The sequence below is a fragment of the Rousettus aegyptiacus genome, unplaced genomic scaffold, assembly GCF_014176215.1.
Source record: "Rousettus aegyptiacus isolate mRouAeg1 unplaced genomic scaffold, mRouAeg1.p scaffold_m13_p_15, whole genome shotgun sequence".
Classification (NCBI taxonomy): domain Eukaryota; kingdom Metazoa; phylum Chordata; class Mammalia; order Chiroptera; family Pteropodidae; genus Rousettus; species Rousettus aegyptiacus.
The window spans coordinates 35,770,726-35,795,299 of NW_023416290.1; the positions used below are offsets into that span (position 1 = coordinate 35,770,726).

The following is a 24,574-nucleotide window of genomic DNA, read 5'->3' on the forward strand; positions in this document are numbered from 1 at the left end:
ACACGTGCCATAATTAATGTCGTCTGGGAAAGTGCGAGGGGAAGAGAAGTTTCAGAGAATCGGGGGAGCACTTGTGCTGAGCTCTGAAGTGTAGGTAGGATTTCTCCTGGAAGGGAAGTGCAGGGAGGACAAGTGCAAGAGCCATCACAGCGCATGTGGGGACAGAGGCATGATTTCTTCAGAGACTGGAGAGAAGCGGTGGCTAGAGCAGGGGTCGGGGAGGAGAGCCGTCTCCAGCTAGGCAGATGGTAGAGGGCCTTATTTGCTCTGCTAAAGGATTTGGACTCTTCCTGCAAACCAGGGAGATGGTAAAGAGTAAGTAGATCTTCTGGGGTTTGAGTCTAGGCTCCAAGGGCTTGTTGACTTGGGGAAGTTAGTTCATCATCATCTGTAAAATGGGGGTAATACTCATAGTTATGGGTTAGTTTTGAATGTTAATGAGCTAATGTGTATAAAGTGCTTAGACAGTGCCTGGTACACAGTATGTGTTGAATAGCTATTAACTACTACCTAGCTAATATATCTTTACCTTTTTTGAATCAGATTTATTTGGGAACGGACAAAGCCTCTCCCTATACACAATATTTTCTGTATGATTTAATGGGGTTCTCAGATGCCCTGACCCTGTAATCCACATTAAAAATCTGGTTATAAGGTATATAGAGCTATCTAAAGTTTTAAAACAGAGGTGTTAAGACCAGATCAGATTTTTTTTTTTTTTTTGAGGGAAATACTAGATACTGGAGAAGGAAACCGTCTGTGCTTCTCATATCCGATTGCACATTATAATCACCTGTAGAGCTTTTTAGACATGCCAGGGCTCCAGCTTCACTCCTAGATATTCTGATTAGTGTGGGATGTGGCTGAGTATCAAGATTTTAAAAATCTTTCAGTCTATGGCCATGCTACTCTGAACACACCTGATCCCATCTGATCTCAGAAGCTAAGCAGGGTCAGGCCTGGTTAGTACTTGGATAGAAGACCACCTAGGAAGACCAGGTGCTATAGGGGAAAAAAAAATCTTTCTGGTAATTCTAATGTGTAGCCAGCTTTGAAAACCACTGAATTAGGTTCAGTGTTAGTCAGCTGGAGAGAGGAGACTAGCAGAGGAGTAGACGTGGCAAGGAGAAAAGAGGAGATTCCAGAAATCTTGGAGAGAGAGAATCAGCATGCCTGTGTGACCAATTAGATGAAGTGAGAGAGGAGAGAGTTAGGTCGTTCCATTAACCCAGGCAGAAAGAGGAGACGTTTGTGTTTTGTTTATTGTTTATTGATTTTTCTTTAATATGTAGGAGGTAGGAGCGGGCAAGGAGAAAACAGTTAATTCGACAAACATGTACTTAATACTGCCGGTTCTGACTTATGGTGATTTGAGTTAGGATTTCTTTGACTTTATGATGGTATGAAAGCAACACGCATGATAAATTACATGTGGTATTCAACACTTTATTATAAAATAGGCTTTGTGTTAGATGACTTTGCCTCACTGTGGGCTAATGTAAATGCTCTGAGCATGCTTAAGGCTAGGCTAAGCTATGACGTTAAGGAGGATAAATGTACTAAGTGCATTTTTGCCTTATGATATTTTCCGCTTATGATGGGTTTAATGAGATGTAACCCAATTGTAAGTTGAGGAGCATCTGTATACACTTATTCAGTGCAAACTGTGGGCCTAGATTTTGTTTTGGACAACTTTGACATCCCTGCAGAACATCGAAGTGTCACATAGACAGCTGTAAGATACCAGTACAGGTTGTCAGCAGTCATCAGTTCATAGCCAGGTGGTTGTGGGAGGGTATGGATGAGATCACCTAAGATACAGCAGAGAAAGAGACAAGACCACCAGTTAGGGAACTCAGAGGGTCAAGGACCACGGAGGCCACACCGAGGAAAGGAAAGCATTTGTGTGAGATATGAGGGCTGTAAGAGAAGGAGGCAAGAGTTTCCAGAGGGAAAGGGTAGGCACAGAGCGAAGTGCAGCAGAGAGATGACCTGGGGCGAGGACCCGGAGGAGAAGGCCCTGCGTTTGATCATTAGGAGTTGGCCATGGCTGTGGAGACAGTGGCAGGGACAGAAGCCAAATTCCAGTGGGTATAGACAAGAAAGTGAGGAAGCATGAGCATCGATGTAGGAAGTTTGGGGTAAAAGCAATGAAAGCAGTAGCTGCGGGGGAGGAAGGGTGGAGGAGCAGGGCTTTCTTTTAGGCTGGAGTGGCTTATTGTAGTCTGAGGGGAAGGAGCCAGGCTGGAGGAAGCCATCAAAAATACAGACGAGGGAGGAGACGGCCGGTGGAGCCAGGGGTCAGCTTCGGCAGGCGGCCCAGGGCTCACAAACACTGGGTGAAGAGTTGCTTATGGATAGAAGTAGAGATGTTTCTTTGAGGTGAAAGAGAGGTAGTTTCGAGAATGGTACAGACTTGTCTAATGAGCCATCCCGGGCCGTTTCTGAATCCCAAGACAGCTTCCTACCTTTATTTTCCTTTCCAGTCCCAGTTCCCAGAACTTAGTCTTTTTCTTTCCCTCTTCAAGTGTGGCCACCACTCCCGGACCCAAGGCTGGCTGGAGAGGCAACTGTGACATCTGAGGTTTCCACACTCTTCACTGTTCCGAAAGGAAAGCACGGCCTTCCCGCTTGGAGTCGATGGGTAATCACGTGTGGGAAGAATCCAGCTGAGCCTATGAGAGTTATGGATTCTCGCAGTGCTTCGGTAACTTCTGCTGCTTCTTTCCTTTCCGGGGCGGCGCCCTCTTCTGCTTCTGGGTCTCGTAAGGGATCTTGCTTCCATGCACACTGCTGACCATTCCCTCTTTCACAAAAGGCTTCTCCTCCTGACATCAAAGATTGTCCTCGTGCCCACTGAATCCCCTTCCTTTCCTGACCTCTAGATGCTGGGTGCTCAGGGCTCTGTCCCATGCTCTTCCCCAAATACATTCTCTCCCCAGGCCATGTCATCCAGTCCCATACTTTAAATCTCATCTCTGTTGACATAAGAAGCATTCAAATCTGTAAATAATTTTTTTAATTTTTAAAAATAAATTTATTCAAATTAGTTTCAAGTGTACAGTACATCGGTTAGACATCTATAATGGTAATAAAATGAACCCCCAATTGCTCCCTGCCTCCCCTGGCCCTCCATTCAGCCATCATATTAATGCTGACTGCATTCCCTCTGCCATACTCCCCATGCCCTACTATCAACTACTAATTTGTTCTTCTTTAACCCTTCACCCCATTCTCCCAGCCCCCAAATCCCCTCCCCTCTGTTCATCACTGAATTGTCCACTGTATTTGTGAGTCTGTTTTTGATTAGTTTTTGGTTGTTCTTTTTGTTCCTTAGATACTGCATATAAGTGAAATCATATGGTATTTATCTTTCTCTGTCTGACTTATTTCACTCAGCATAATAACCTCTAGTTCCATCCATGTCGTTGTAAAAGGTAGGATTTAATTATTTTTAATGGCTGAGTAATACTCCATTGTGTATATGAATTATAATTTCTTTATCCAATCATCTGTTGATGGGCATTTAGGTTGCTTCCATATCTTGGCTGTTGTAAATTGTGCTGCCATGAATATTGGAGTACATAGATCTTTACGAATTATTGTTTTGGTTTTCTTTGGATAAATACCCAGAAGTGCAATTACTGGGTCAAAAGGCATATATATCTATTTTTAATTTTTTGAGGAACCTCCATACTGTTTTCCATAGTGGCTATACCAATTTGCAATCCCATGTAAAGAATTTTTATTATAAGAACTTACTTGAGACAAAGCTGATGACAATTGCCAGGAAGCGAGATCTCTAATGCTCCGGAGAATGACAATTTTACAGTTTCTTTTATGCATTTGAAATTAAGGAAGGAATGTAAGGAAGATTACATGAAGGTGGGAGAAAGCAAGGCAGGGTTTGGATTAAGGAATAGTTAAGATTCTGTGCTCCCTTGAGGGTTAATACCCCCTTTGAGCGGTACTACTTCTAGTGTCTCAAAGGTGTGTTAACCTAGATATACAAGAACAATGGATAGGTCTGGCTTAGACACTTCCACTTAAGAAGTTACAGGCCTGGGGCATGACCGCCCACCATGACCTGCTCAGTTAGGAATTTATGATTAGATCACCCTGTGAGGTTACTTTCCATAGAACCCCTTTTTTGCCCACCCCTCTATGCTGAGGCCTCCCCAGCCTTGACCTCTCACTCCAACACCAGAACTCCTTGCCCCGTGACTGACATTTCCATGTGGATATCTCACAGACCTCTCAATTCTAACATGCCTAAAACAGAACTCTTGATTTTCTTTCCCTCCTTTTGTTTCCGACTCTCAGTATATTCTGGTAATTGTTTCTCAGCTGCTTAATCAAAATCCTAGAGTCATCCTTGATTCTTCTCTTTTACTTGTCCACTAAATCAATCCATCAGTAAATCCTTTTGACTCTACTTCTAAAATACATTGAAATCTTTCCATTTCTTCCATCTTCAATCTAAACCAGTGTTACTTGAGGTATGGTTTGCAGACCAGCAGCATCAGCATCATCTGGGAGCTTGTTAGAAAGGTAAAAATCTTAGAGTCCTTTCCAGAATCAGACACTCTGGGGATGTAGACCTCCAGAGGATTCTGATGTCCCTGAACCCTTGAAGCACTACTCTGGTCCAGGCCTTTATGATCTCTGTCTAAGCCACCTCAATAGCCTCCAACTGGTCTCTGAATTTACTGTCTTGCCTCATTACAATCGGCTCTCCTCCTTGCAGCCAGAGTGATTGTTTTTTAAAAACAATGAAATCAGATTATGTCACACATACACACGTCCTCCCCCGCCCCTCCCCCGCAACCATTTTTAAACCTCCCATAGCTTCCCACTGGACATAGTATGGTCCAGGTTCTCTTTCTGGGTCCACAGAACCCTGAGGTAAGATCTGGCCACACCTACTATTCCAGTCTCTTCCAGCACTTCCCTACCTCTTTCCTCCAGCCTTCAGGAAAAGGGGCCTCTTCCTTCTACAGATGCACCTGGCTTGTTCCCAACTTAGGACCTTGGCACTGGCTGTTCCTCTGCCTGAAATGCTCTTCCCTGAGCTTTAATAGCTGGTTTCCTCATGTCATTTACTTCTCAGTGCAGCTGGTACCTGCTCCAGAAAGACTGTCTTCAACTAACCAATCCAAAGTAGCCCCTCTTTCCCAAATTATATGGTTTTAACCCTCTGTATAGTACTTATTACTATCAATTTTAAGAATTTTCTTATTTACTTATTGTCCAATATAATCTAAATATTTTGAGACTAGGCACCTGTTTTGTCTTATTCACTGCTGTGTCCAATAACCTAGAACTGTACCTGGAACACAGTAGACATTCGATAAATATTTGCTAACTGAGTTTTACTTCTCTCTCACCTGTAGGCCTGAGGTTGCTATTTGTGAACCGGTGTCCACTGAGATGCCCACTTACTCTTCTCACCTGGTTGTATTTCCGGGAGCCTCCAGTCAATGTCTCATCTCTGTGGGACCTGGTCCACATGGCAGTTTGGTCCCCACTGAGCACATCTCAAAAGGAGGCAAGAACTTAAGAAGACATTAACTTCAAAAGAAGGCAAGAATGTGAGAGGACATTAACAAGCTACTTTCTTGGAATTTCAAGGAAGGAATCTGGGAGTCGATGCCTGAGGGCCTCTATTTTTTCATGTGGCTGTTGAGTAATAGGCGAAGTTGCCTAGTTTTTAAGAACATTGGCTTTTTGGTCAGAGAGTTCTAGGTTCAAGCCCTGGCTCTTCTATTTATTGCTGTGAGACCCTTGGCAAACTATCGACACACTCTAAGCCTCAGTTTCCCCATTTGTAAATTGGGAATAATAATGGTACCTCAGCACAGGACTGTTGAGAGTCTTAAATTAGATGTCTATAATATATCTGGCAGATGGTAAGCCACCGCATAAGTGTCAACTGTTATTATTGTTGCTGTTAATTTTTTTATACTGAGATAAAGTATGAATAGCACTGAGGACTCAAAAAAAAAATGATACAGACATAGTCATAATAAGAAAAATGCAAGCTAAAAGTACATTGAGATCTTATTCATCAGCTTCCAAATCGGGTTAGAAAGTCAGCTGATACCGTTGGTTGAGATACAAGGAAGCTGATGGGAAGGTAAATCGGTACACACCCCTATCCACAGGGAGCATTGGCAACAGCTAATAAAATTCAAAATAAACATGCCCTTTGGTCCAGCTAATCTACTTCTAGGAATTTATGCTACAAATATTCTGGCACATATATAAAATGCTATATGCAAAGGTTATTCATTACAGTACTGTTTGAGTATCAAGATATTGGAAGGGAACTGGTTAAATAAATTACAGTATATCTCTATCATGTAACAAATAAAATGAAGAAAGTTCCTTAACATACTGATGTGGAACATGTATTAAAATAGATTGTGAGGTGAAAAAAAGCATATCAAGATCAGATGTGTAGTAGGGTATAGCAAAAAGCTGGTAGTGAGGAAAAATGTATACGCGCAAGTATTTCGCATAACCAGAAGATCTATGATAGGACAGAGTAGAAGAAATAATTTTTGTTGTATACTCTTTTGTATCTCTTGAATTTTGAACCATGTGAATGAATTATCTGTTAAAAAAATGGAGATTCTGATTTTTAAAAACGTAATTGTTAGCATTATTGCCCAGTACCTCTTACTTGTTAGGTGATCACTGGTTCTAGGAATGGTGTATCTCTCCTAATAATTACTAACTTCAGAGTCAAAAGCAACGATAACTAAAATACTAAAAATCCATACATTCTTGAGTGCTGTGCTTGTTGGTCTAATGGTTGACTTGCAGAGGAGATGCCCAGAGTAGATAATGAAGTGTGTTTGTGGTAATCTCTGTCAGCCTGAAGAGAATGTTCTAAATTTTTTCAAAGCTTTTGAAAATAATATTTTTCTTTTTCATTTTTCTAGCATAGAAACAAATAGCAGATATCTGGAAGAAACAAAAAGTTAGCATGCATCTGGAAGTTTTCAAGCAATGTAGTTGTAACTGTGCTCTTTTGGAAAGAAGCAAGAAGAAAAGTGAATATGCTTTTCCTCACATTTATTCTGCATTCCTCAAAAGGAATTTTGTGAGAAAAACTAAGAAGAGCTTAGAGGAAAGTAAAGTCAGCCTTCTGAAGGGCACTGCCTCTCCGTTTTAAGAGTTTCTTTGTGACAGCCTCTATTGCCAAACTCTGCCTATCTCCCCCTACTTCCTTATCACACACATTGTCAAACCTTATGAGTTTTTTCTTTGCTTCTGATTTTCTGCTAACCCCCTGACTTCCTGTGAGTCTATTTGCCCTGCCTGTACCCTGCTGCCTAAGAGTCAGGGGATATAATTAATTGATTATTTAATTTTATAAACATTTATTGAGTTCCTACTATGTATCTGGCACCATATCAAGTGCTGGAAACTCAGAAAAGAATAAGAAAAGACTTTTGATAGTTGTACCAGAGAGCTCATGGTCATTTGGGGGAGACAGAATTTGAATACAGTGTGAGAAGTACTTGAGTGTTACATAACCACCTGGAAGGAGCATCTAACCCAGCTTTTGTGGTTGAAAGCTGTTAAGAAGGGCTTTCTGGGGAAGTAGGGTCTGAGTGGAATCTTAAAGGATAAGTGAAAGTTAACCCAGGGGAGAGAAGGGTCTGGAGGGTGAGGTTGGGCACTGGAGGTAGGAGCTGGAGAAAGGAAGGGCCTTCTGTGGTGATGGTGGTGGTACATTTCAGCAAGAGCAAAGACTTGAGTGTAAGAAGTTAACTCTAGTGTGTGTGTGTGTGTGTGTGTGTGTGTGTGTGTGTGTGCGCACACACACGTGCTCAATCAGTTTAGCTAGGATATGATGTGGCAGCAGATGAGGGAATGGAGAGTTTCAGGAAGAAGGAAGTAACTGAGAATATCAAGTGCAATAGAAGGCCATTGACTAACAAATAGTAGGTCATTGGTGACCTTTACAAAGTACCTCGGGAGTGGTAGGGAGCCAGGTTTTGATATATTGAAGAGTGAAAGGGACATGAGACTGTAGGACTCAGATAACAGTTAACATTTATTGACCCCCTTCAGTATGACTAGGTTCTGTGTTAATGCATTTAATTCTCACAAAAACCTAAGAGGTAGATATTGTCTATACCCTCATTCCGTAGTGGAGGAGACTGGGGAACAGAAATATTAAGTAAAAGGCTATACAGTTGGAAGTGGCAGAACTGGGAGCTAAAGTGTCTAGAAGCCAAACTCTTGATGACTAAGAACCTAGGATTCTAGAAATGTGACATTTACTACAGAGTGACGTGAGTCTAAAGTTATTAAATTTTTATTATTGTTTCAAGCTACTGGAGTTTGGAGCATGTTTCTAGACCAAAAGAAAGGCACCTGGAAACATGGAGAGAGTGATGATTAATAAAGCGAGGTACAGGAAGATAAGGCTGAACCCTGGATTTGCCATTAAGAATGTCGTGGGTAACCTTTGGGACAGCATGTTCGGCAGCACAGTGCAGGAGGAAGCAGACAGAGTAGAGTGAGGAGGGCAATGGATTAATAGCTGCCATTAGAGCATTGGAGGTGGGATGGCTGTGGGTATGTCGGGAACAGCTGGATCCCAGAGGTGGCAGAAAGGGACCCAAGGGTGTGACTGTACAGGAATCTGTGTTTTGGAAAATAGGAGGTTCCAGAAGCTGGTAGGTCAGGGCTTAGGGTGATTGCCTGTCCTAAGTGACATAAGTACGTCAAACTAGATACCATCAATACCTTAAACCAACCTCAGCTAGATCCTCAAGAGCAGCCTGACCTTTCCCACTCCTCAATCCTCTTCAAGAGAATGGATGCTTAACTCTAATTAATAAATTATTTACAATATTTATTATTAGCACCAAAAAAGTGTCAGTTTTGTAGTTGGCATTTGACAATTTTGAGTTATGTTCTGATGATGCAGCCCCTTGCTAACCATAGTCATTACCTTGTATCAAGCACCTGGATACATATGTTCAGTCCTGTGAAATGCGTCAGCCCCTCGACCTTTACACGGATGCATGAGTGAGGCTGGGCCAGTCAGTGACCTGTCTAACATCTGTGTCTCAGCCAGGAATCTTCACAGTCAAAATAAGAACCCATGTCTGTTAAGAGTCCAAAACCAATACCTCAACCACCATGCAAATGCACCTGTGATCCAATACTTCCATCAGATTTCCTTTTAAAGGGTCTTATGGGAAGAATTTTAAATGAAAGGCTTATAAAAATCTTTGAGAAAACAGAAAGGATGTAGTTGTTATTTTAAATTGTTTTTACTTCAAAATACATAAAATACCTTACTTTTAAAATCTAAGATTTATTTAGTTAAATTTAAATGTTTATTTCAGATAAATTTTAAAAAGGATGATGTTACCACACAGAATTAACTGTCATGCTTTGCTGTGTTTTCTCCCAGACTTTCCATAGGCATATACAGCATGTTTGTGTATATATGTTTGTGGAGATATATTTCTTTATATAAAGAGCATTGTAGTGAACATATACACACACAGAAATATAGTTTCAACATCATTTTGATACCCGTGAAATACTTTTATAACAGACTTATCTGTGCCACAGTGTGCTTTGGAAGATAAAGAACCATGAATAAGTTTATCTTGCAATTTCCTTAATAGATGCTAGGAAGAAGCCTGTTCGATTTTTCAAATAATTTATATTGAAGTGCCCTAAGCGTTCAATATAGATTGGAGGGTAGTAAAGGATAGAGAGTAAGCATACAAGCTTTCAAAAGCCAGACTTCCTGGCCTTGAATCTCAGATCCCAGTTTCCCCATTTACTAGCTGTGCAACCTTGAGCATGTTGCTTAGCATCTCTGTGCCTCAGTTTCCTGATTTGTATAAAGGGGAATAATAGTACCTAGATGAGTGAGACCATATAAAGGGTGTAGAACAGTGCCTGACTCCAAATAACATTCGATCCATGTTTGTGTTTTAAAATATATTCCTCTGTGTTATATAAATATTCAAGCTGCTGAGTCATTTACTCCAAAAACCCCAGTTAGTTTGACACAGCTGAGGCAGATATAAAAGTTTTTGGGTTGATTCCTGCGGTAGGGACTGGGAGTCTATATTTTTATAAAACTCTCCAGGTAAGTGAATCTTAGGATCAGTCAGGTTCATGAGCCACTGGTCTAGAACACTGGACACAGTTGGACAGAAGTTGAGTGGTGGGTGAGACCATATAGATTCAGAACAGTGTTCTGAGATAGCCCCGCCCAGCTACACATTGGGCTTTTGTTAGTAGCAAAGCAGGGTGATGTTACATTTAAAACTGGAACATTGTTGGCTGAGAATCAGTTGAGCTAAAGAGGGCCAAAGCAATGAAAACATGGAAGAAACCTGCATACAGAGGTTTCTTTCTGAAGCAAATCAGGATTTTTTGCAGAGATATTTTTTCTTCATTTTGTTCCATTGCTTTCGTCTAGCTTATTTTAAAAAGTATTCAGAAATGCGTTTTTCCTTCTTATGATAACAGCTGATGTTTATTTAGGATGAGTTAGGCACTGTGCTAGCAGTGTTTAAGCTTTATTTCGTGTAACCTTCCAGACGGCTATATGAGGTGTGTACCATCGTTCTCACTTTACAAATGCAAAAACTAAAATTTAAAGTTAAATAACTTGCACAAGGTGCAATGTCTATTTTCCCTTTCTTCTTTAGTAACACAATGCCAATTTTATTTGGGGTGTTAGTGCACCCAGTAAAAAACTACATTTCTCTCTGCCCCTTGCAGCTGGGTGTGGCTCTATGTCTATGTTCTGGTCCATGAGATGCAAATGAAAGTACCGCATGGGCCTTCTGGCAAAGTTCTTTAAAGGGTATTGACTCTGCCATTTCTTCATTTCTTCTTCCTGATGCCTGAAATGCAGGCACGGTGACAGGAGCTTCAGTAGCCATCTTGTACTTTGAGGATATAAACCATGCATTAGATGGTGATGGAGAAAGAAGGAACTGTTGGCTAGGGAATTGCTATCCTGGCCCGGGGCTGCCTATCTCTGACTTATATGAAACATAAATAAATTTCTTTCTTGTTCAAGTTTCCCTTATCAACAGATGAACATAACAGCTTATGCTTATATTATGCTTTATCGGAGCTAACTATCTACCAGACACTGTTCTAAGTGGTTCCTGTATATTGACTCACTTTGTCCTCATGACAACCCTGTGACACTGTGCTGTTATTATTACCATTTTGAAAATGTGGAAATTGAAGCAAAAAGAGGTCGAGTGACTTGCCAAAGATCACACGGCTAGAAGTGGCAGAGCCAGCAAACCATAGCTAATAAGAGTCAGACATGGAAATAGAATTCAGGTCTGTCGGACACCCAAATCCATGTTTGTAACTACTAGGCTACATGGCTTCTCTTATACTCAGTATGAGTATGCTGTGCTTCTTGGTTTTCCTTACCTACACTTTACCTTTTGGTTTAATTAGTGAAATAGAGGACTATTAGCTGATGGCCAATAGAAGGAAAACCGTGGTTTCTCCAGAAGATCCAATCAGCCTTCCTAGGGCCCACCTTAGAGCCTACCTCCTTTGTAAAACCTCCAAAAGAAAAGTCATGGATGGATTCCAGAAAGTTAATCATTTTAAAAAGCATTCATGGAATCTTATTTGCCATTGCAAAATTGCAAAATTGCTCTGCTTCTTGTATCAAGTAGAAGTTTATAACAAATAGTATTGAATCTTCCATCCATCCACCCGTCCAGCAGTTCAACAGACATTCAGCCCCTGCTCCGAGCCAGGCCCTCTCCCAGGCTCTGGGGTACTGCAGCAACAGATAGACATGGTAGAATTCACGTTCTGGAGAAGGGGAGACAGACAATGAACAAACAAGAAAACATCAGCTACAAACAAGTGCTACAAAGCTAAGAAGTATGTGGTGGAGGCTCCTTTAGGAAGCTTTCATTGAGGAGGAGACGTTTGAGCTGAGACTTGAAAGTGAGAAGGAAGTCCCTTGAGAAGAGCAGGGAAGGGTCTCTCAAGCTGAGGGAGCAGTGATTCCCTGAGGCCGGAATTAGTTTGGCACATTCAAGGGACAGACAGAAATGCCAGGTGACAGGAACATGAGAGAGAGAGTGGGAAAAGGTGAGTCGGAAAGTTTGATAGGCAGATCATGGCAGCCATAAAAGCCAGATTTAGGGATTTTACTCTAAGTGACAGGGGAGGTACCGAAACGGCAAACATTTGTCCCTCTGGCTGTCCAGAATTCAAAAGCCTTTCTTATTTTGGAGACTCACAAAACTAATGGGAGGCAGGGTCCTAGTTCCCATATAGAAGCCAAGACTTGGACAAGACAAGAGAAAGTACTGTTTTTCTTTCCTCTGCTGTGGCATTTAGAACAAGGCCAATCAGGTGCTCCTACCTGGGACTTTCAATCATGAAGGTGTGTCTCAAAGATGAAAGGTCAGTTAAGAATTATTATGGTGGCCATGGTAGAGTCAGGCGTGCACAGGATTAAATGTACAAGGGCAGCAGAGTCCAGCATATGGTGACCAATGTCCACTGGCACCTGGCTGCCCACAAGTATCCTGTGGAAAGGCATCGGGGGGTGCATCCTCAGCAAACCATCCCAGGAGCTTCACTGTGCAACCCTTCCTCTGTATCTTCAGTCTTCCTCTCGATTCTCTGAGTTCTATAGTCATTTTCAATAAATTCCTCTTATATTTAATGTTAACCAATTTCTGGTTCCGATTGTTTAAAATCAAGCACCTTGACTAGTACAGCAAGGGAGTGATACAATCTGAGGCACATTTTCAAAACAGAACTGGTTGCTAAGTGGAAAATGGGCTAAAAGGGATATCAGCCAAAGGCCAGTCAGAAACAGAAGTCACACTAGGTACTTCAAATAGAGAGGCTTTAATATAAAGAGCTTCTTTCACGGGCATTAGAAGGCTGAACGAGTAAACGAAAGAAGGAAGAAAGTGGTACCATGGGAATAATAGCTGCAAGAAGCGGCTCCTACCTCCTGAGGCTGCAGAACAGGTGGTGTCACCTGTACCTAGGAGTGGGAGGAGGGGCCCCACGGGGCAGGCGCTTGGATCTCTGAAGGAAGCTCTGCCCCGCTCAGAGCTCTGAGGAGGGGGTGCTGTCTGGCTGGTGCTTCCAACACAAGGCTGTGGCTCTGAGGCTGTCAGACATCCCAGGGGCCCAGCTCAGCAGCTGAGGGGGTGTGGCATGGCTGCAGCTGGCACCTGGGGGTCCTGGGAGCGCTGGAAGTCTCTGGACGCTGGGCCAATTATGTGCTGCTACTGGAGCACACAGAAAAACAGAAAGTGAAAAAACAAAAAATCCCTCTCCCTTACTTCCACTTTTTCTTTCTCCTTCTAATGCTTCATATTCCGGTAGCTAATAGGAACTTAGCTAGCTGGGAGGTGGGGAGATTTAGTTTATATCATCCCAGCCGCATATTGTAGAGAAGAGTTTAGAAGGGCATCTCAGAGACCACAGATAAATACCCAGCACAGGAGCATCATGTCTGGTTAGGAGGTCATTGCAGTCACCCTGGAGAGAGAAGATGGACTAGGGTACCAGCAGTGGGGATGGCAAAAAATAGGGCAGGAAGATAGCAGCCTCTGGTGTGGAGCTGCAGTTCCTGGTGCAATCTCGGTGTTACGAAAGGATAAATCGCAGACTCCATTCTTCGGGCCAGTAGACACCCTGGTAACGAAGGCTTGTCACACAGCCCCTGCAACCACCACACACAACTGCTGACCCCTGGGGAACTGGAGCGCATGCACGAGGCGTTCTTCGAGGCCCCAGAGGAGATGGCCATAAAGCTGCTGGCTCAGATTGTGTAGCAGAAAATCGGCCACATGCTGGGGCTGGAGCAGCCAGAGAATGTCATCACTTGCATTGCACTCAGGCCCTACACCAAGGAAAAAGTCAGCCAGTATTTGAAGAGGTTCCAATTATTCAAATGACCACTATTACCAGTTGCTTCGATATATTTGAATAGCAGCTGGATCCAGAAACGACATACCAGCTGTCCCTAAACATCATTCACTTCTTTCAGTGGCAGCTCACTCTTCCCTTTACATAATGACAGTTTCTTGAGGGTCAAACACGGGTTCATATTAAAGTTGTCGTTAGTAAAGTTAGAAGAAAAAAGAAGGTTAGAAATTGATTTGAGATTAGACATAGAATTGACGAGAACTTCCTCTGAGAGCTTAGCTCCGAATCGTTATCAACATTATCAAAACAGCTACGAGAGGTGTTCGAGATGTTCGCTCTTTGGTGGGGTTAGGACCCAGGAAAGGATGAAGGGACACCCAGAGACTCCAGCCAAGGGCAGCTTGATGGGGTTAGGGAGGGAGCTGCATCGAGGAATTGGGGCACTCACAGGAGCTAACCCACACTAGGGGCAAGGAGGGGTGCGGGGAGTGCGTGCCCTGCCTGTCTCTCTCTCCTCTAACTCTCAATTTCTCTTCTGTACCTCCCAACTGGAAACTAGAGATGCTGCCGTGGGAGATCAGCCTGTGTGGCACTTGGGCAGGAGGGAAGATGGATTTGTAGGGGCAAACAGAATGTCTGACGTACATGTTACAGACAATAAATTTTTTCTCTTCTTTTTCTCTGCTACACAATATTTGTATAGCCCTTAAACTATCAGTGGTAGTTTCAAATCAACTATTTCATTTTATACTCAAAAGCGTTATGATGGTTAATTTTGTGTCAACTTGACTAGATCACAGGGTGCCCAAACATTTGGTTCAGTATCATTCTGGATGCTTCTGTGAGGGTGTTTCTGGATGAAACTAACGCTTGACTCCTTAGACTGAGTAAAGCAGATTGTCTGCCCTAGTGTGGGTGCCTCATCTGATCCCCTCAAAGCCTGCACAGAACAACAAAGCTGACCCTCCCTCCGTAAGAGAGAACTCCTCCTACCCGGCTGTATTCAAGATAGGGCACCAGTCCTTTTTCTGCATTTGGACTTGAACTGAAACATTGGCTCTTGGGTCTAGATCTTGCTAGCTTTCAGACTAGAAATAGACTACTAGATCTCCCGGTCCCCAGCCTGCTGCCTGCAGATCAGGGTACTTGTTAGTCTCCGTAATTATGTGAGCCAGTTACTAATGATGAATCTCTTTCTCTCCCTCCGACTCTCTCTCTACATAAACATCTTATTGTTTCTGTTTCCCTGCGATCCCTGACTAGTTCAAGTGCCTTGTGAGATAGTCAGGGCAGGTATTATCTCTAGAAAAAAGGGAGTATGGTTTTTTTTGGAAGCCTTAGTAAAAGGACAAAAATTAAAATGTAGTTCTTAGCTCTCATTATTTTGCACCATCTGTTTAAACCATGCCTCCTCTGCTCATGTAACTCTAGATAGTGGCAAAGTTTCCTATGATCATTTTCATGTTTCTCTCTAAAACATTATCTACCACACTCACCCAAATAAAACCGTGAAACTCCCTCTCTTTTTTCCCCCATCTATTACCAAACTTTCAAATATCTCTTTAATCTGTTCTCTTCCATATTTCCCCACAATTTAGGTGCTCCCCCTAGCTCCCTGGAGTAGGGATTTGATTAAATTTGTCCCCCACACCAAGTTAGAGTCCACAACACTATTGTGACTCCAGCTCTTGTCAACACACAGAAGTCTCAAAATATTTGTTGTTGAATTAAACAGTCTTCCTGTCTAGTTTCTTACTCTTGCTAGTCACACTGCCAAGAGTGAACGTTTAATACACAAATCTGATCTTTCTACTTCTCTGTCTAAAAGCTCCCTTCAGTCTAGCAGAAAGCGCTAATTAGAGGCCTAAGGCTATGTGTAAAATATGTTTTCTTTTTTAGCTCTCACAGTTTCTTTTTAATTTGCAATGATTGCCAACTTAAAAAATCTCAGTCTGTCTGATAAAAATTGGGAATTCCAGTTTATCTTGACAACTTCAAAGATTTGGTAACCCTGGGGTTGCCTCTCTCTGTGGCAACTTGTTATGGGTGGACGATTTTCCAGTAAGCCAGTATTAAATATTTACTTCTGATTCTGTTAACCAGGGTGTGGTAATCTGATCAAGGAGATGCTGTTAACCAGGGTGTGGTAATCTGATCAAGGATATGCTAACGGCCAACTGTTAACCAGGGCGTGGTGATCTGCTCAGGTATGTGCTGGTGGCTATATAACTGCCTCTTCTGGGAGCTCGGGGCTGATCTCTTCTAACCCTGCATGGTGGTGAGTCAGTCGCCGGCTGGCTAATAAAGGCTCACAATTCATCTCAATTGGCTCCATGGGTCTTGGATTTGATCGCACCACAATAAACTGGCCAGGGCTGAGAGACAGTTACTTCCTTTGGTGGGAACAGGCTCAGTTTGCCACAATCCCAGCTGGGCCCTATTCACTCACTACCCATCAAGGGCCCTGGAGACATTTAAACTTGGGACTCCAGGGCCAAGGGAATGAGGTTTTGAATGTCTTATCTCGGCTTCTAGAGCTTTCCATGTGTCACCCTACCTACAGTTACTCCTTCAGTGCCTCCTGGAATCCAGACCCACTTAGATTATTTACAAGATACAATATGCCTTCCCGCCTCTGTGCTTTTGTCCCAGGAAGTATGGGATGCCCTCTGACTGACTTTCATACCTTGTGGTTTACCTATAGACTCCTACTCAGCCTGTAAGTTTGGTTCACCTCCTCTAGAAATTTGTTCTTCTTGGCAGTAGTCATTCTTTACCCTATTTACATGGTTTTGGAATTATTTGGAATCTGTATGAGCTGTGGATGAAAAAGGGGTTCTACAGAAATTAACCTCACAGGGCAACCTGTTCATAAATCCCTACCTGGGCAGGTCAAGGTAGGTAGTCACGCTCTAGGCCTATAACTTCTTTAGTAAAAGGCCTATCTTTGCCTTAAGCAAGCCCTGTCCATTATTTCTAGGCATCTTGGTTAACATACCTTCGAAATTTCTCTTTTCAGACCCTTCCTTCTAAACCGTGACCACCCTAAGAGAACAAATAATCTCGTAACTATCCTGTAATCCAATTCCTGCCTTGCTTTCTCCCACCTTCATGTAATCTTCCTTACATTCTCTCTTTAATTTCCAATGCATAAAGGGAGGTGCAAACTGCCATTTCTTAGAAATATTTCTTCCAGGCATATCCTGTTTGGCTCAAATAAATTTTTATAAAACTTCTCTAAAGGTTTGGACATTCTTATATCGACAGATTAAAGTACCAACACAACTGCATCTCTTCTGAGTGTTAATTAAATTGCTATGGCCTCCTTTCAGCAATTAGCGGCAACTCCTGTTGCCCACATTCATGAAGGAGAACTGGGAAACCGCATCCTTCCCCTATTGGCTCCTGTTTTCCACTGAGGTTGATTCTGTTACTACCTTAATGGGTCGATCTTGAAAGTTAAGTTTTGTGAAACAGTATATGCTTGTCTATTGATATGATAGTCTTGCACGTTAATAGTCCTCACTAATCAAGAAGTCCTCTGAGGGAAGGTGACTCTATTTCTTCAGTGTTATCTTGAGTTAGAAATGTTTCTCTTGGGCTCTTTAACTTATAACCTTGTGCTCGTCGTTTCTCTCAAAACCCATCCTCCACACCAGGTCTTCCCCAGGACGCTCCCTCTGTTCCTGGCAAGTTCCTCCCTGGAGCCTTCTCCTCCTCTCTCCCCAGGGAACTTCAGTTGGGACCACCCTATTTATCAAAGAGGTTATAATAACATTGAACTTCACAAGGGAGACGGTCCAAGTCTCTATTTCTCCCTTCCTGGGAAACTTCTGATCTATGCAAAATGTCCTCTTTCTCCCCAGCAGACCAGCTCTGTACACTGGGACAATTGAGAGAGGCAGGCTTTCTCATGCTACAAAAAATATTCTATTTCTTCCACCAGGGCAAAGGCTACCTTTTTCCCTATATTTACACAATGCAGGGGGACGACTCAGGTGGTTCTTCTCCAAACAAAGACATACTCCAAGGTGACCAGTGTTTTCTATCTGGAAGGTAGGGTCTGGCAACTTGTGAATATGACAGCTTTTCCTGACAAGAATTTTCTAAGTTGCACCTTGTCTTAGGTGGAGTTTCCATAAAATAGACTCAGAAATGAGATTTGCATGCATATAGTTGTTTAGTGAATGTTCTCAGGAACAACACTTTAGGGAATTGAGAGAAGCAAGACTGGGTGAAGGAAGTTGAAATGTGATGTAATTGCAACAGAGGCCTTGGCTGATCCAACAGGGAGTTCTGGAGCTGTAATGATCCATCAGTGTTATCTCCAGTGGAGGCAGGGAGGCTGGCCTTTGTACCCACTCCACGACCAGCCATTTACCTGTCATTGGACACTGACAGCCCCAGCCCGAAAGGTCTTAACCTTGGGAAAGTCAGCTCCCATCGTCTGAGGGAAATTCCTGAGGATGGACTCATCTGTGAGTTTTAACAATAACCCATGGTGGGGGGTGGGGCAGAATGTCTCAGTCTTGAAAGGGGAACTCGACAGTGCACCAGTGTCTACTATACACCTATCCGGGAACAATTTATTTCTAGCTCTGTCTCCCCTCCTTTAAGCACCTTGAGGGCAGAAACCAGGCATGCCTAACAGAGTACCTAGAATAGAGTATCTACTCAATTAGTAACTAACAGATGAATGAATAAATGCATGCATGAAAGAGTAAACATAAGCCCAATGACTCTATAATAAGTTATTATTGGTGGCATTATGCAGAACTTTACATATGCAAATTATTCTGCTAAAAATATATGTTATAAATATGTAAGTGCTACAAGCGACAATTTCTAATAAAAGCTATCATCGAAATGAATGTTTAGTGGGCACAAACTAGGAGAATGACCCTGCATTAGTCAACTCTCCCAGAATGCACCCACCTTAATAATAAAGCTAAAGGCTTCAGAGCTGGAACCCTAACTCATCTCTTCAATTGCTCTTTAGACCCTCTGCTTGGTTAGATAAATACCCTCTCATCATGTCTAAATCCTCTTTTCATTACACAATGTTTCCAAAGTTTATTGAGAATTTTATCCTATCGAAATGTTTGATCTTGGCTGTTTTTGCATCTCTTCTGATGTTTGTAATTTTCTTGCCAGTAGTCCAATTTCTTATGGACATTTTTTTGTATTGACTTCCAGAACAGCAGCTCCTTTTTTCTGGGACAAGCTCTGTCAAAGCTCCACGTGATCTTATGGGTGGGGGCTGACAATTATAGAACCCTGTCCTGAGGACCTCAGGGATTGGCCCATTGAGCACATGATCAAAACTGGACCAATTCTAGTTCTTCCCTGGGAACTTTTTTTTACCTTGGGGGAAAAAAAAGAAGGAAAGAAGCTAGGAGAGAAAAGGGCTCTCTCTCTCTCTCTCTCTCTCTCTCTCTCTCTCTCTCCTTGCGGATTTATTTGCTAGGCTTGGTAGGGTTACCAGAGACCATTCCTCACCCCATGAAGCAATCTTTCTGCAATAGGAGAAAATTAATGCAACTCAAGGGGAGAAATAGGGTGAGAGGTGGGAATGTCCCAGGGGCTTTGAAATCCAAGATTCCCGGAGCTGAATTCTCAGAAATTCTCTGTTTTCTGAACTCCCAGGCTTAGATGTCAAACCATCTTTTATTCTAAGAGCCGCCTCAGTCTGCTGCCAAATATCTTCTTAGCTCAAGCTAGTTTAAGTTGGTTTCTGTCATTTCCTATACAAGATCACTTTGTAGAATTCAAAGGATTTAAACATTAGTCTGAGTACAACCTCGTAAACTTTGGGTTTTCGAGGCAGGCTGCCTACATGAGGTGACAGAGCATAGGGTTCAAGAGCATCAGCTCAAGAGCCTCACATTCACATCCTTCTTCCATCACCAACTAGCTAAGTGACCTTGGGTAAGGTACTCACATTGTCTGTGCCTCAGCTTCTCAAAATTATAAGAGAGTAATTGTGCCCATCAAATGGGGTTATATCTTTAAAGCCCTAAGACAGCACCTGGCACATAGCAAGAACTCAATAAGTACAGCTATTATGACCATTTCTCTTTCTTGTCATTGATGTATTCCATGGCACAATCACCCTGTGGGACTCAAAACACATTGATTCAATTCAGAACCTCAAATTCTTTCACTTTTACTGTTGGATTGTTAAAAATGTTTATCTTTGACATTTTGTGGCTTTCTCTTGGCTCACATTCTATGTATTTTACTTTTTGCCAATGGTTCCATCCTGATTTTTGCTTTTTGGTATTCCTTCTCAGTTCTTTTTCACAATACCTCCTATTCCTATCCCTCAATGTCATTCTCTTTCTTCCTTATTAAATGCTTCTTGTTATACCTGGGCACTGGAACATACTCACTACAAGGGGCAATTTGCTCTATGTTTATGTCCTCTGGAACCATCTCTCCCTTAAAGAAGCAGGTTATTTATCAGCCTATGTTGGAGATCTTCCTGATTTGGTTAGGGCATGCTGCAAACTGCCTCTGTATTTGCAAGTCCCTGTAATAATGCTTTTTTTGGCCGGGACACAAACCACAGTCTAAAAGGTCTTCCTGAGTTTTGAAGGTCAAGCAATTAGGGTTTTCTCAGGCTGTTAGAAGAGAAAAAGCAGGGCCTTTCCTCAGGGATTATCTGTTGGTGGTTCTTTAGGAGGCATATACTGGACTTACAAAAGGGGGCCCTTGGGTTCTAGGCCCAGCTGCTACCTTCTGTTAGCGTACTTGACCTCTCACAGCTTCAATTTCTTCTTCTTTAACATGGATTTACAGCAGAATTACCGTGATTTTGTGTGACTATTAAAATCAAACAATATGGTAGTTTTTGAATTGTCAAGTGCCACATAAATGGGAGATGCTATAAATGCAAACTTTAGTAGGAACCCAGTGACAAATATTAAACTGGGGCTAGTTCTCTTTAATTGGCTTTGCACAGTGCCATGTGCAGACAGAGTGGATCCAGGATACTTTGGTGAAGAGCCACAAATAGGATCTTCTTGAGTAAGGCAGACAAACTGAGTCAGGTGCTATGGCCACAGTCCCTCTTAGAAGTTCCAGGGCAAAGACACATCAAAGAATAATTTCAGCTTGGGAATCTCAGTGGGAAAAGATTTTAGAAGTGGAATAAAATAATCCAGGTTATTGCCTCTCAACTGGGCTTTCCCTTATTCCTCCTTCACTGCCATCATTCCTGGATCCCAGCCAGACCTGGAGGGGTCATCTGGAAATCTAGAAATGCTCCTGCCCCATCTGGATGTTGTATAGGATGAGATTGTCCCCTCCTGCAAAACCAGAGGGTTAAATCCATAACACATGCCTCAACAGAAGACAGAGAGGTGACTAAGCCTGCCTGGAGAAGTGGAGACAGCTTCCCAAAGAAGCTAATTTTAGAGCTAAGTCCTAAAGGTGAGGGAGGTGTTGTCACAAGGTGAAGGGTTGGGAAGGAACTCCACCCTTCTCCCTCCCGTGGAAGGAATAGCATGTGCCCTTGACAGATTTTGGCAAAGGCATGAAAGAGCTTGCTGGAGTGAGGGCTGTATGGGGTTGGGGAGCAGGGCAGTCTCCACTGCAGTCCTGGCCATACTAGCCTGCAACTCCAAATTACCAGTGCTTCCCATAAAGCTGCGAAGAGGCATCACTTTTTGTCCCAAATGGAAGGCGATTTTGTTAGATGCTCTTTCGACCAGACTTTGATAGGAGTTACCATACTCTTAAGGTGAGCTCTCTGACCAGTCACCTTCATCTCCCCCATCTCTTTTAACCTCAGCTTCTAGTAAGAACCCTCCTTCAGTCTTTCTCTCTGGGGACAGAGGGCCTTTCATGCAAATAAGACTCCATGGCCTGCTGTGACAGCCCAGAGTTGCCAGAGTCGGTATTCAGATCAGGGTATCGGTTCCCCTCCACTATGTACTAGCTGTAAACTGAAGCCAGTTTCCATGTTGGTTAAAGGGCTTTTGTGAGAATTAGATTATATGAGGGCCTCTCTGTCCCCAAATCCTGATTCACCAAGTAATCTTCATCTTGGCGAAAGGCATCAGCTACTAAAACCAGAAGCCTGAGAGTCATTCTTAACTAATTAATCCCTCTTGCTAGGTCCTGTCAATCCTACCTCCAAAATATAAATTTTCTCTCTCCACTTCTATTTCCTTAGTCCCAGTCAGCACCCCCACTTGTTTGACTACTGGACTATTGCTGCAGTCTCCCAACTGCTTTTCTTTTTTCCACTCAAAAGCTTCACATGGTGGCCGGAGCAATCCTTTTAAAATGTCAATTCAAAGTTTTGATCAAGGCTGACAAGGCTCCTTATGGCCTCTGCCTTCCTGTGCCCCTGTCCCTATCACTACTTGCCATCCATCCATTCCCACTAGTGTTTGGACAATTCTTAGAACATTTCAAATGTCAAGCTGTCTCACGTCTTGGAAACGTTTTTCCCATTTCCTCTGCCTGAAATACTCTTCCCCTGGCTTATCATATATCTGGTTCCTTCTTGGCTGAAATGTCCCCTCCTTGTCTAAAATAGATCCCTCCATTGTTCTCTATCACAATACCTCCCTCAAAGACCGATCACAGCTTATCATTACTTATTTGCTCACTTGCTGTCTTAGGTCAGGCTCACTAAGAATATATCATGAGATGATTTATTATGGAAATGGTTACAGGTGAGACAGAAAGGAGTAGGAGAAGCAGGATAGTAACTGGGAAGATGGCAGACAAGGGCAGGATTTCAGGTAAAGCCCCAGCCTCAACTTGATCCCACAGGGATGCTCTCTGCAGTGTAAATTCTACCTCTGAATCTATCTCAACTTGAAACAGATGAGCTGTGTTCATATTCGTGCACCAGTCAGTCACTGGCTAAGGACCACTGGGGGCGGAGTCAATTCCGAGCACTTCCAACTCCATCCAGGTGCTCAAGGGCAAGCTGCAAGCAGGTTGCAAGTGGGGTCATCACAGCGAACACACTCAGGAGCCAGGACAGAGGCCCGCAGAAATAGTGTCAGTGATTCAGGGAACAAGGCTAGGATAATACTGGCTATATTTGCTAATTGATTGCATCCCCCTAAAGGAAGGAAGCCACCCCCCAACACCCCACAGATATGTTTACTGTTAGATCCCTAATATCATTTGCATAGTACCTGCCACATTACTGGCAATCAATACATTTTTTGAATAGATGAATAAAGCTACTAGAGCAGTGCATGGCATATAAAGAATGTTCAACTAATGTGATTGTTCATAACAAGAATCTATGCTTTTCATCCCGCACTTAGGTTTCCAACCATAAGTGAGCGAAGCTAGGGCATATAGCTTCAGAAACATGAGCCATTAAGAAATAAAAAGTCAGCTCTGGAAAGAGACTGGCCCTGGAGAAGACGTCTGAGTTTTTAATAAATAGACACGTCAATTGTAGTTGGAGGCAGATAATAGGGTGAGAGATGAACGAACTAATCCTACAGTCAGAACAGGGAAAGTCTAGCCACAGGACAATTGCCCAAGTCACTAAGTACAGCTGCAGGGTTCTAGGCAGCTCAGGATCTGATCTTGTGTGGCAGAAGGCACGATCTCAGGGCCTCAGTGGAATAGACAGATTCAGGACAAAGATTTGGTCCTGGCAGAGTGCAGGAGCACTGGGCACAGATAATAAGGCAAAAACACAAGCCCATCCAGTGGTCCACAACCTTTTTGGCACCAGGGACCAATGCTCCTGTGAGAATCTAATGCTTGATGATCTGAAGTAGAGCTGAGACAGTGATGCTACCACTGGTGAGCGGCTGTCAGTACAGATGAAGCTTCACCCCCTCGCCTACCATTCACTTCCTGCAGTGGAGTGTGGTTACCAACAGGCCATGGACCAGCACCAATCTGCAGCCCAGGGGCTGGGGACCCCCCTGCCATAGACTATTAGGTACCTCAAATGGCAAGGAGAAGTGACACTTTCTGTTAGGCCAAGCTATTGAGAGTTATATCTGTTAGAATTCCTGGTTGCAAGGTAGAGGGATCAACTCATCTCAGGACTCACTTCATTTCTGGGCAAACCAGGACAGTTAGTCACTCTTCTGTGAGGAAGAGAAACTATTACAGGATGGGTTGCCTAGGAGGCAGACTCTAAGACAGAGATCAGCTTACAGCAGTTGTATCAGGAAGTGGCCTTGGGCTTACCACTTAAGGAAGAGAAAGGAAGAGAGGGAAGCGCAAGTGGGCAGAGGGGAAAAGAAGGTCTTGAAATGCAGTCTCAGTACAGGCCTCAGCCAGCCTCACAGATTGCTCTGAGACCAGGGTGGTCCTTCAGAGTCGCCCCGAGTTTAGCACTGCCAGCTTCAGCAAATAAAAACACAGGATGGCCAGTTAAATTTGAATTTTAGACACACGATGAATAATTTTTTAATACAAATATGTCTCATACAATACTTACAACATACTTAACCCGAAAAACTTTTTTATTGTCTATTTGAAATAGTCTGAGCGCTGTGTATTTTATCTAGTAATTCAGATGGGGTGAGGGGGCCAGGTCTTTCTGCCCTATGTTAACCAGCAGATTCAGCCTGTCCCTGTAAAGGGGGTTTGATCTTGGGTCATGAGGCTCTTTTCAGCTGAGGCAATTCTGAGGAGT

At 43.0% G+C, this 24,574-nt stretch overlaps 1 non-coding gene and 1 pseudogene across 1 annotated transcript; both read left to right on the top strand.

Annotated features, from left to right (window-relative positions):
- The first annotated feature begins 892 nt into the window (after positions 1-892).
- Positions 893-1,011, top strand: LOC118612179. The gene has a single exon (XR_004954797.1). It is a non-coding gene; the product is annotated as a 5S ribosomal RNA (ribosomal RNA).
- An 11,413-nt stretch (positions 1,012-12,424) lies between these two features.
- On the top strand, positions 12,425-14,348 carry LOC118611954 (annotated as a pseudogene).
- Positions 14,349-24,574: the final 10,226 nt, after the last annotated feature.